Below are 11,663 nucleotides of genomic sequence, written 5' to 3'. Positions count from 1 at the left end.
TAAGTTAGGTCACATGTCTGGTGTACATTGTCACGTGCGCACATCCTCTACAAGTGGTCATGCTTTTGTGTACTTTACTATACAGTACTGTATATAGTATGGTAGTATAGCATTTTTATTTCAAATCCAGGATGTCCAGAAGCAAGAGTAAAAGCAGTGGGATGTAGCTGGTACTGTACTTTTCAAGGTACCGTAACTGTACTTTTCAAGGTACCGTACTGTAAGATTAAGAATGTTTTCTTTATTTTTTGTGTTTGTTTTCATGTATTATTTGTGTGAAAAGTATTATAAACCTATTACAGTACAGTACCATATAGCCAATTGTGTTACTTGGGTACCTAGGCTAACTTTGTTGGACTTACAATGCACTCTCAGAACGGAACTCATTTGTATGTAGGGGACTTATTGTATTTTAAGATCATTATGAACCTCGATTATCTAATTAGTAAAAATGTTAAAACACAAGTTTAGGCTGATTTTTTAAGCAGATATAAAATGATATATATTCTGTAATATAATTCTCTGTAATAATTTTAAAAGTCGAAATTTGTGTCTAAAAGATGTGAGTATTTTAATTATTTGGGGTTTAAATTTCATTATATTTCTTGCCTTTGAAAGTTTCTTGCCTAGAAACTTTGAAGATACGTGTTCTAAAAGTTATTTATAGAACCATTCCATTTAATATAAAATAAGGAAAATTATGTTTCTTCATTGACAGTAAGAATATGGAAAGTGTGTATGCATTTATTTCAGTTTAGATCTATGTTTCCAGCATTTTCCCAGTGCCTAGAAGTCTAAACTTTCTCCTAGTCACACTGTCGAAATTGAAGTCTGTTTTTTTTTTCCTGACATAGCTTTTAAATGTTACCAGTTTCAACTCTTTAACCTCAAATTTAATCAAAAAGTTAGAAAACAAGAAAACCCAAATATTTCTAGTGTGCATAAGTTAGTTTATGAGTCAAAAAAACTAAAACTATAAACATGAACATATTATGAAAGTTCACCAAATTTCTGGATCTATAAGCTCTCTTTCACTTTAGGATCAAAATCGAAGGTATTAACAATATCAATATATCAGACAATCCATTAAACCATATGCTTCTCACCTAGCAGTATATTTTGCATACATCACTGCAGCATTATCATAAGGATAATGTGGTCTTCTCAGGGTCACTCACATGGAGAATCTATTATCTTTACTTTAATGGTGCAGAATAGAGAATGATTATAAAAAGTACTGCTTATATTTTGGAAACTCCTTTAAAATGGATACTCCATTTCTTTGGGTGTTGTTTCACCTTCTTTTCAAAAATTTAATATTTGTTGAGAGACATGATTAACGCACAAAGAAGTCCGGAATTTTCAGTAAATATGGGACCCATTATAGTACCTCCCTCAGGAAAATGCTGAAGAAATCAGCCAGCATGCCAAGTACACTTGCTCCTTCTGTGGCAAAATCAAGATGAAGAGACCAGCTGTGGGCATCTGGCGTCGTGATTCCTGCATGAAATGGTAGCTGGTGGTGCCCGGACCTATAACACCACTTCTGCTGTCACAGTAAAGTCGTCCATCAGAAGACTGAAGGAACTGAAGGACCAGTAGAAGTGCCACCATTTGAACTTTGCTAGCCTATAATAATGGGTTAATTTATGTAACAAAAAACTAATATTTGTAACACAAAAATTAACATAAAAAAGCACTAAGAACTGGGTGATTATAGGAAAAGGTAAACTTACAAAAAAAAATTCAAAAATTCAAACCACCCCCAAATTTACTTCTACTTAACTAATTCTGTTTAATTCTAATGTTTAAATAATATATCTGTTTCATAATCTACTCTATTTTACAGAAAGAACAAGGGTTTTATGAACCACACACAAGAAAAGAGGCACAAATGTAATAAGAAAAAGTAATTTAAGTACAAATTAGCTACTTGTTATTTATGAAAAAGTTTTTAAAATTTAAGTTATTATTGTATAAGTTCAAAAATAAAAGAAGCTTCACAACAAATGTGATGTGAAAATCATATCTCATTATGAAACATTTGCAGAAACTGTAATGATTAAATATAAACATTGCAGTGCTAAAATGGTAATAAGTATCACCAGTTTAAAGAATTGTGTGTCATTAAACCACATTTTGAGATTCATTATTATTTCACCTGTAAGGAAATTGTGCTATTTCAGAAACCATCCACTTTGTTCCCCATCATGACTTACTAGGGATGTCAAAGAAAATATCATTAATTACCCACAGTTTCATGTGTTATGCATTGAGATATCACAGAGGGTGGACTGTGAAATGTTGAATAATGGCGCATCAAAGATGTCCACATCCTAATCCCCCAAACCTTAAATACCTTACCTTCCATGGCAAAAAGAACTTTGTGGATGTGATAAGGTTAAGGATCTTGAGATGGGAACATTGTTCTGGATTATATGAGTGAGGCCGATTTAATCACAAGGGTCTTTATAAGAAGGCAATAAGAGGGTCAGACACAGATGGCATTGTGATGACAGAAGAGTAAAGATTTGAAGATGTTATATTTCTGGCATTGAAGGTGGAGAAAGAGGCCATGAACCAAGGAATACAGGTTCCCTTTAGAGCTAGAAAAGGCAAGAAAATCAATTCTCCCCTAGACCCTTCAGAAGGAATGTAGCCCTTCTGACCCATTTTAGGACTTCTCATCTTGAGAACTGTAAAAGAACTATAAAAGAAGAAACTTGTGTTGTTTTAAGCCACTAAGTTTATAGTAATTTGTTACAGCAGGAATAGGAAACCTGTACATCTCCCTTCTGCTAAAGACTACTTCCAACAATCTTGATGCTAAAGGCATTCCAACTATGTTCCTGATTCAAAATTAGTTTCCTAGGAAACCTGAAAATTAGTAGTGCTCTGAGGAAGCAAAATCTAACGTGGAACCTTTCCAGGAGGAACACACAACAAATGTGCGTAGTGATGTTTTCCCCATTACTGCTCCAATGATAACTACAACCTTATATTTAGTTAACCATGCACTTCAGAAAGGAACATTTTCAAGTATTTTAAAGACATAGGATCCAACTCGACATTGATATCCATAGACACAAAGTGTTTTCAAGTCCTTTTATATAGATGGAGGATGCATAGGGACCAGGTAATTAAAGGAGACTTGGTTCAGTTAAAACTCACAGTGGGTTCACTTGAGACATAAACTCTAAATGTATAATTGGAAGAGACATGTTTGATAATTATTATAACCCCTACATTGGGTCCTTGGCCAGGGGAAAAAGAGCTAGTACAGTAGAAATTGGCAGGTAAAAGCTTTTGCTACTGAAATTTTGGCCAAGAGAATGTAATAAAACCTATTTTGTATCGATGGGAAACAATTCTCCATAACTCTCTCATCTTCCTTTATGCCCACATATTAGCACTCAATTCTCAGGTTCATTTACATTCCAGAAGATAGAAACTGTCTCTTCCCCTCCCAGGGATCTGCTTACTTACATTACAGGGTAGTAAGAATGAAGTCTCACTCTAGAAGGAAATATAGGCAGGTTTGCCAGTACCCCTCTTATAGGAATGGGTAATTTCTAAGCTCAGTGTTCCTCAGCTGTGACACGGTCCCGCTATGTGCACAGTATCCACCTGGACTCCCATCCACATCGCCCCAATGGAATTTGTGGGTCACCTGCTACAACATGAGTAGTAAAATGTCTAAATTTACCTGACTTGTCTCCTTACTAGTTGAATCTATGGAAGTGTGACTAACCATACTAGCAACTGCCACCACACTTTTATTAGGGAATGTATGATTGTTTTACAGTAGTCTAACACACATTCCAATGATGGTTTGCTTTTCCTGCCTATAAGAACTTAACCAGCACCATCAATCAAAGACTTATAGAAAGTTATATCCACTGACACAGACTCCTTCATAATATTCCCTGTTATACAAAGTCCCTCATAATGTAAAAGACCTATTTTCCAGCAAAAAAAAAAAAAAGGTGCCGCAGTGGACACATGAATCTGGGATTTGTTGGCTCTGTCACATTCAGTGCCACCCAGAACATTGTGCTGATAAAATGCAAAAATGATCTCTTGAAGGTTCAGCTGAGCTATCCTTTTGGAGATCATGCCATGCAAGGATAGAGTGCTATTCTCCAGGACACGGTATGCACCCTGTATTAATGATAATGATTTGATGCTCTTTCCCCAGGAAGCAGGAAGTAAGGGTTGGGGTAGGGGTGTCTCTGTTTATTATCATACTCAGTGATCCATTTCAGGGAATGTGTGCTGTATATTACCAGAACACTGAACTCTGGTGATTTAGAGTCCAGTCCCAGATAGAGAATTTCTCCACCAGGGGCACAGCAAGTGTCCCTCTAAATTTTAAGCTGCCATTCGATCATTTCAAGCAAGGGAAAAAAATTACCATCCTGGCAGGCAGGCTGTTAGTACACAATAGGGGCAGGGAAAACTTTGGTACTCTGATGATATATCAGGTTGGCCAAAAATGTTTGTTCAGGTTTAATACAAGAGGCAAAGAATCTCAAGTGTGGCCTTGAGAACAGGTTTAGAGGCCCAGGTCTCACTAACTTTCTCCTTGTACGTTTATTCAAGAAAAGAGACTGACCAAAACACTGGAGGCGATATTTCCAGGACTTCTTGTATGAAGCAAATGAATTCATCAATCATGAAACGTGGACTGAAGTTGATGCATTGGTGCACCACCCAGAACTTCCCTCTGGCACTGAGATATTCATTTCCCCAGCTATTGTGAGTGAGTGATGCTAATATCCTTAGCTGAATCCCTCTCCGGGCACTGTCTTCAGTAGAAGAGAGCTGCTTTACCCAAGGCCACACTCCTATTTCAGAAGCTGCCACATCCAAAGACTAGTTCACGTAACGTAGGAATCTTGAGAATGATTCCTTCAGAGATGGATAAAGATGAAAGGCCATACCAGCTCTAGAACTCCCAGTTTTATCGTGAGGTCAAATCTGCCCACTTTAGTGACTCCACACGTGTTGATCCCAAGGGTATTTCCAATAGACTTTCTACATAAAAATCTCTATCTCTGGACATTCTCTAAAAAATCTGACATTAAGACAAGTATGAAAAGCCTGTGAAAGCCATGGGATAATTTGTCAGAATATCAAATGATACTTATTACAGACCCTATTGTATGTTCTCTATTACATACTCAATTGTACGTTCTCTATTTCCTAATGATGACGTGTTTATATATCAGAGACTCTTGTTTGAAGCACCAATGGTTTTCTGAATTACCCATTAGTATGACAACTACTGCCACAGATTCCGCTCTTCCCCTGAGCAAATTACCTGTCCTTTTATAGCAGCAACCCAAAGAATTGAAGTGTAAAACTGACAAACCAATTTTTCACATGAATTTGCAGAGACTCCAGCCAAAAGTAAGACAGAGGTAGAAGGAATATTGTTCACACAAGACAGAAATGGATTTTCTGCTTTGACTGCTTACAAGAACTTGAGATGATAAATGAACTGATAACAATAGCGTCTCTTATTTTCAGGAAAAATGTCTTTATGTTTCATTTATCTGGTTATCGAAACACAGAGAATATTTGAATAGTATTCAAGAATCCACTTGTAAAAAATTGGTAATGTTTCCTCCATCCTACCTATATTCCACAAATAATATATGATATAATGAAGAATCTCATAGATAAATTTTTAGTGTTTAATTAAAGGATATTATTTTATCCTTCATTCTTGACATATTTGTATCTTTATAGGATTTTTCCTTGACATACTACCTTGATATATTTTCCTTATAGGATTACTCATTTTTATTTATCTCATTTTCATTTGCCTTTATGTTAATTGTTTGCATGTGCATTTAGTTGTTTGTAATTATAAATTTCATAATATATTTTTTTTGTGGTACTATTACTTTAACAAAGAAGACAAGAATTTTTTAAATTGGGCCCTGGCATTTCCTTTAACACTGATGACTTGGTGGCCTGGATTATTATTATTTCCTATTTACTTCACACATCTACACAGTATTGAAGTTCTGTGCTTTTGCTCACTTACATCTTCCACTTGACACTTTTCTTCACTAGCCTGTAAATTCATGTCTGCTTTTCTGGTAAAGTATCTTGTCAAGAACTTACTGACACATCTACATTGTATACTTTATTATTTATAAATAAAATAAATCCTCTTTCAGCAACTTTCCACCAACATGTTTGCAATTATACATTTTTACTCTATGTAATTTTTTCTTTAAAAAAACGTAAAAAATAGATAATAAAAACAATCTGGCCAAATTGTTCATATTTTTCTTAATAATTTCTATCACTTTCAGTTTTTAATACCTTCTCACCCAAACATTTGAGACATATAGCTTTTCTTTTAATTCCATTTGCTGATTTTAAAATGTAATCTTCAATCAAATTAAAATTTATTTTAAAAGGTGTGAAATTATTTAAATTAATTCATTTTTTCAAATTTCAAGCCAATATTTTCAATGTTATTTAATAAATATTATCACTCACTCCCATTAATTTGACATTCCTACTTTATTATTTGTTAAACTCCTTTATATTTTAAAATCCGTTTGAGGGAGGTTATCTGTTCAGTTCCTCTGTTTGTTCATGTTATTAAGGATTTTTAAAAATCATGTGGTTTAACTCCAAATCACCATGAGGTTGAAACTCAAATGACTTTAAGCAGCTAATGGCATAAGTTTTCTCTTCTATAAAATGTGATAACAATATGTATAATTAAATCTTACTGTGAGAAGGAAATGTAAGCTTATATCATGCCCACCACTAGAATCTGGAAATGATAATTCCTTGCTGTTTATCCATTCATGCGTTTGTTTAACAGAATATAAATTTATTTAGCTCCTATTTTATTTCAGACACTCTGCTGAGCATTAGAATATATTAATGAAAGCAATTTTTGAAAGAAATAGCCTCTGCTCCCCAAGATGTCAGAGTGTCTTGACAGAGGAGGACAAACAGACATGTTACTGCTTGATACATGCTAAGATAGGTGGATATTCATGTGCTAAATTAATGAAAAGGAGTCCAAATAACCCAATTTGTGGATCTCCAAAAGGGTGTGACCTGAGAGAGGTGGTGCTTGAGTTGAGACATGTGTATTCTGATCAGCAGTACACTGTTAACCTAGGGGGCCTAATTCTAAGGTATACTGTTAATGCTCTGATAGTAAATCCTAGGTGCATTCATATGAAAAAAAATTGAGATTTTTTACAAGCATCCTGGTTTTTGAAACATAGTTCACAATTGTCCTTAGATCTGGTGATTAATTAACATTATCCTTCTTTACTGCCATCAGTTACTCTTCAGGACTACCATTTTTACTAAATCTTTAAACAGCATCTCAGCCATTGCACTGAAACTACCTGCTAGAAACAGCTAGAATGGCCAGTATTCTGTCAGGTTTTGACAGTTTGGTAGGAAATGGTAAGAATAATTTTTTATAGATTTCTTTATCTTCTCCTATTCTGTTTTCTATTTGCATTCATTAATAGTTGTTTCAAGTAAAATTAATATCCAGTATCAAGTTTTATTGAAATTACATTCATCTCTAAATAATTTAACATGAGGTGATATCTTTATAATGTTCAATCTTCTCATTCTAGAAATCTCTTTATTGCTTTAGCTTTACTCAAGTCTTTTATATTTTCCAGGGAACATTTGTGGATTAACTATTTGAGTGCCATGTATTTTATATTATAATATTTTCTAAATATTTATGCTTTTCATTGTTGTTATTGTGAGCAGGTTCTGCTTCAACATAATCTACTTGCTGGTGAGGGTTGGTTGTAAGTTGCAATGATACAAGAGGCTGAATTATCAGAGAAGACTCACAGAAATCATAGATCTTACCCCAAACCAAACTTTACTAATGATTAGTGAGAAATAAAAGTAAAAATCACCCAGAGGTGTATAAGCATCTGCTTTTGGAAGGCACCAAATTATCTGATGCAACTTCCAAAAAGCCCCTTTCAATGCATTGGGACTCATCTTGGTTTTGGAGTACCAGACCTTCTAAATGTAGGGCAAGCTCAGAGGACATACTTAAGGTTGGGGCTTCATAGTTTATATTTTTGGTTTCCAAAAAGCTCTATCCCATAAATCCACATATTCCAGGTTATTTAAACTAAGCAACCCAAATGGATTAAATATGTCTCGCTAAAAATGTTTTCATATAAGAACTCCCTCAAGTAACTTACTGCTATCATATCACATCCAAATGTTCATGGGGGAGTCTGAAAGGGGTGTTTCTTTTTTAGTTGAATTGTTAATAAGTATATACTTTCATCACTCAGAAAATAATATATCGGATACCCATATAATAATATGGAGGAGTAAGGCAAGCTTTATCGTTAACATTTTATTTCTTTAAAACAAATATGGCAATGTTTTAGTATTGTTTAAATTTGAGGGCTGACTATATGATTATATGTTGCATTATTTTTTTTTCCATACTAGCAAAATACTTTTATTATTTTATAATGATAAAACAGGAAAGTAAAGATTTCTTTTTGGTGTATACCAGAGTTAAGGGAAGTGGAAGAATAAGGGAATTAATAGGACTTTTTTGTACTTTGATGACAGTAAAAAGTTAACAATACCAACTGTTTGACATAAAACTTATAGCCCCCCAAAACACATATATAAAGGATCATAGTTTTAAAATCTATAAAAGTAAAAAATATACAGTCAGAAGTTCTAATGCTTATTCCATCTTTAATACAAAATTGTAAACATTTATTTACACAAAGCAAGTGTGTATAACAAAAGTCCAAGCACCCTTTTCTTTTGAGTCATGGCTCCTGAAAGATGGAGATTTGCACTGAAGCGAAGTTGTCTCCTTCCCTGACTACCCAAAAACCAGATTCATTAATAAAGCCACAGGCAGCTCCCTGGGGGGACTCCAAGCATCACATTTTATTGCTCTGACACTGCAGCAAGTGAGAAGCCTGCTGTCTGTCTAGGTGGCCTCAGGACTAAGGCAGGGGCAGCCCTCCTTACAAGGGGGAGGCCGAGACACCAGAGCCTGGGGATAGAGGTGAGCAGCAGACAGAGGGAGACCAGGAGAGGAGCAAGGACCCACCACCAGCCTTCGGCCCCCTATTTTTGGTAGAGAACCCGCTGAAGTCACCCTCTTCCCCTTCAGATCGGGGGAACTCACTAAGAGGGTGGAGTCTTCACTGGTTTTATGATTCATTCCCTTCTTTGAGAGTTATAGTCAGTAACTGGGGAAGGCAGGGAGGGTGTTTAAAGGGGAAATGGCCCAAACACCACCCGTGGTGGCAAATGGCTATTAGAGAAGAAGATCTGAGGGTCCAAGTACCCCCATGAAAGGCACTGCTGGTGCAAGATAGTTACCAATGTGTGTATAAGCTTTCGTCCCCTCAAAGCCACTCAAGCTGGTTGTGTGAACATTTTCATTGGCTCAATTCTTTACATATGATACTCCTTGAATTATCCATTTTGAGGCTCCAGGGAAATAAAAATGGGGTTGTGATTTCGCCAGAGACCACTCTGCATATACGCCACTCTTTTCAGTGTACTATTTTCTCTCCGGCACCCCGTTTAACAGGGTCTCACCTTGTGCTTACCATTTTGATTTCGTTACATCGAAGTGCTCTGTCTTCATTTCCCACAAACAGCCCACAAGTAATACTCTGTTGTGGACTCTTAGCTTAGTCAAGACCTAAAAACTCATAGACCTTAAAAGAGAAATCCACTTGAATCTTTAGAAAGGATGTATCAGTGTTACAAAGCAATTCTCTTTAAAAAGTGCAAGTTGGGCTTCCCTGGTGGCGCAGTGGTTGGGAGTCTGCCTGCCAATGCGGGGGACACGGGTTCGAGCCCTGGTCTGGGAAGATCCCACGTGCCGCGGAGCGACTGGGCCCATGAGCCACGGTTGCTGAGCCTGGGCGTCTGGAGCCTGTGCTCCACAGCGGGAGGGGCCGCGATAGTGAGAGGCCTGCGCACCGCGATGAAGAGTGGTCCCCACTTGCCACAACTAGAGAAAGCCCTCGCACAGAAACGAAGACCCAACCCAGCCATAAGATAAATAAATAAATAAATAATTAAAAAAAAAAAAAAAGAAAAGAAAAGTGCAAGTCATCTGACGAGGGAGTGGCAGAAGTAGTAAAACAAAGTGGAGTTCCTTCCTCTGGCCTGGCCTGCATCCTCCCTGCCAAACAGGGCACACCTATTTTTCTCCTTCCCACAAACCTTTGCTTTCTGGGGAGGGGATACCCAGCTCCTTACTATGCTAGGGTTCCCTAGGGAATTCTAATGACTCTTTTCCTCTCCAATCTAGTAAATCAGTGGCTTAAGGAGTTTTTCCATTTGGGCTGGGGAGAGAAAGAAGGGGAGGCAGAAAGAAAGGTTATGGGAAATGAGGACAGGGTGCAGGAAAGACATCTGTGCATTACTCAACAATGGTCAACTTCCTAACACATTAAATATGAGTTTTCAGGTAAACTGCAAAAGGCAGGAAGTTACAACAAAAGAGGACACAGGAATTCCAATTATTTCATTTCAGCATTTGGCCTGGGGGCCACCTGGGGTCCTGCTACCAACACATGGGAGGAAGGGATTCCTCAGGCCACATCCTCCTAAATGCCAGCCTGGAAGAACAGCATTCTGGGAGGAGGAGGAGCTGCTGGAAAGACCACCTCTGTGTCACTAACTCTGCTGTCTCATGGCATCCTCTTCCTTTTTGGCACGTGCAGTCACAGCCTGCACTTACGGAAATGATTTTCCAGTGAGCCTCCCTTTGCCCTGAAAGCTGACAGAGAGCAGGAATTAAAAAGGCTCTTAATCAAAAGGAAACCCTAAGGTTCCAATGCCACTTATCAATTTAAACCACCACCTACCCTAATCTGTTTTAAAACTTTAAAAGAAATTTAAAATCTTTTCTACGCTACAAATTGCAAACAGTTCTGCTATAAAGTTTCAACAAAAATTTGTCCCAAAATTGGGGCAAGTGGAGAAATCTTGGATTAAGTCAACATGATAGCACAGATTTTTATAAGCCTGACATCGTGGGGTCACTGTTGGTTTTTTTGTCATTTGGGTAGAAAACCACCTGTAGAACCCAGTCCTGCTGTCCCAACACCAGATAACGATGCCAGCAGATGGGGTGGGGCCAGCCCAACATAGCACAACTGCTGGCTGGGAGCCCTGGGTCCCCCAGAGCCTGGCAGGACCAGGCCTCAGCCCAAGAATCTAGCTCTACCTGCCCAGCTCCCTGGGCTGTGGGCTTTTGGTCCAAAATAATTGCTCTTTCTTGAATTTAAGAACAAAAATATAGGCTGTATGAACACTGAAAACACCATAAATCCTCCTGTTACTGAGGCCCTAGAAGGTCGTCCAAATCATTCATCCACTCCTCCGAAGTCCTGTTCTTCAGCAGGGAGTCGATCAGGTCGGCATCTCCGGCCATGCTGGCCAGCCCGCTGCTACCCGGCTGCCCACTGTAGGCAAAGGGCAGTTCTTGGCCTGCGGTCCGCACAGGGTAGGCTTGGGCACGGTGTAGCCCTGCCCGGCCGCCCACTGTTGGGGCGGGGCTCTGGCTGAAGGCGCCCAGCTCAGGCCCAGCTGGGCTCAGGACTGGCAAGCCCTGCTGTGGGGCTCCCTGGGGAGGT

The 11,663-nt window shown here is 38.0% G+C and overlaps 1 pseudogene across 1 annotated transcript; it reads left to right on the top strand.

Annotated features, from left to right (window-relative positions):
- Positions 1-1,343: 1,343 nt before the first annotated feature.
- On the top strand, positions 1,344-9,803 carry LOC309619606 (large ribosomal subunit protein eL43 pseudogene; annotated as a pseudogene). Its single transcript has one exon. The product of its transcript is annotated as a large ribosomal subunit protein eL43 pseudogene (transcript).
- Positions 9,804-11,663: the final 1,860 nt, after the last annotated feature.

Source organism: Balaenoptera borealis, assembly GCF_965194805.1.
Source record: "Balaenoptera borealis genome assembly, chromosome: 1".
Classification (NCBI taxonomy): Eukaryota; Metazoa; Chordata; class Mammalia; order Artiodactyla; family Balaenopteridae; genus Balaenoptera; species Balaenoptera borealis.
Note: the sequence above shows the minus strand (reverse complement) of the source record. Positions and strands in the feature narration are given on the sequence as shown.